This window comes from Hippocampus comes, unplaced genomic scaffold, assembly GCF_001891065.2.
Source record: "Hippocampus comes isolate QL1 unplaced genomic scaffold, H_comes_QL1_v1.1 scaffold120, whole genome shotgun sequence".
In the NCBI taxonomy this organism is placed as follows: domain Eukaryota; kingdom Metazoa; phylum Chordata; class Actinopteri; order Syngnathiformes; family Syngnathidae; genus Hippocampus; species Hippocampus comes.
In genome coordinates this window covers 560913-562673 of record NW_017805781.1, presented here as the reverse complement: position 1 = coordinate 562673, position 1761 = coordinate 560913, and the positions used below count along the sequence as shown (strand labels likewise).

The window sequence follows — 1761 nt, the reverse complement described above, 5'->3', positions numbered from 1 at the left end:
CCACAGGATCTTCGCTCGGTCATTTTCCACCATCTTCGGAGGTGTTTCCCATTTTGACCTTGGGGTTTCCAGTCCATACTCCGCACAGATGTTTCGGTCGACGATGCCAGCCACCGGGTTATGACGTTCCATTTAGGGTTTCCCTGCCAGCATCTTACACCCTGCAGTTATGTGTTGGATCATCTCAGATGCCTCTTTGCACGACCTACACCTTGGGTCTTGTCTGGTGTGGTATATCTGGGCCGCAACGGCTCTGGTGCTCAGGGCCTGCTCCTGAGCAGTCAGGATGAGTGCCTCTGTGCTGTCCTTCAGGCCAGCCCTCTCTAGCCACTGATAGGACTTCTTGTGATCAGCCACTTAAGTTATGGTCCGGTAGTACATCCCGTGTAGTGCCTTGTCCTCCCATTTTCGAGCACCTCATCCTCTGTTCCCCATTGTCTGAGAAATATATCTAAATAAATAAATTTTTGGTTCATAACAAGATTTTTAATGACTCGAAAAAAGGCAAAAATAGTTCACAGCCCATCGAATGGGAAACTAACTGTCGTAAATAGAACTCCCCTCCATTGATTGACCAAAAAATTATCCAATCGGAAGCCGGTATTTGGTGGTTCGCTGATGACGTAATACGTCGAGCCAGTGGAATCGCTCTGCTGGGTGTCGACCTCTGTGAGCCGCATCTCCACCTCCTCCGTGTCCGTGGCGGAGGGATACTATATAAACGAGTCGCCATCAGTCTTAAAGGGCAGAGTTGTACAAACTCCCTGACTGCTGGGAGTCAGCTGAGTAAATTCGGGAATTGGAATCAAGCTAACTACCCCACCTCTCACTGAAGGAAATTCGTCTTGAACCAAGAGGTTCGACGTCGACATAATAATTTTGTACTTCCCAAAGAACGCTGCAATTCGAAGGTCTATAATACTCCAAGCGGAAGCTGTTATTGCAAGACGGAGGTTCGATAATTTCCCATGTAAGTCCATCTCAAATCACCCGCAGCGGTGTATAATCGTTTGATTGAGAATCTGATTGAGAATCTGAACTTTATTGTGTATTTTCTGACGTTTCCTTGCCCTTTTAATTGCTGTCACTGCGCTACTAAATGTCAGTCACGTAGCATTTGTCGAATATTCTGGTTCCGGGCACCAAGCTAAACGCTACCTAGCTTGCTGTGGAGCAGGCATCCGATGAACGTGACTTTACCCCGTTTGACGTTTTTGTTTTTATTTGCGTCCATCGCTGACCTTTAATCCCTTAATCTGTACACACGACGAACCGACAACTATAACCAACCTGGCTGAGCTACACATTAACAGAATTGGCTCACAGGAAGATATTGGGGGGGAAAAAAACAATAACCATAATTATAATAATAATAAAAGGACGCTCTGCTGCACAGGCGTTCACACCCCTCACGGCAAGTTGTCAAGCTAATGCTAGTTATGCTAATTTTCGACGTTGTCATGCACGACGAGAAAACACGCATATTTCTAAAAAATCTGCTTCGGGTGAAGTGAAAAAGATGCTATGAAATGCGCGTGCAGTCAGTGTATATTATGTAACGGCAGCATTCACGTTTGTGTCTTGTTATAGCTCGTTGGATGCAAGCCAGAGTCGTAGAAATGAGGAACCACCCAGAGAGCTCTCGCTCGGTGTTTTGTCCGAACACGTACTCAGCATCCGCGTGATTATTACACACTTTCCGTTTGCCCACAGGGGTCACAAAGCTTGCCTTTAGTCTTGTCACACTAGGCCAATGAGGAA

At 46.3% G+C, this 1761-nt stretch overlaps 1 pseudogene; it reads left to right on the top strand.

Annotated features, from left to right (window-relative positions):
• The first annotated feature begins 724 nt into the window (after window positions 1-724).
• Window positions 725-1761, top strand: part of LOC109524799 (protein Tob1-like) — a 5181-nt pseudogene continuing 4144 nt past the window's right edge.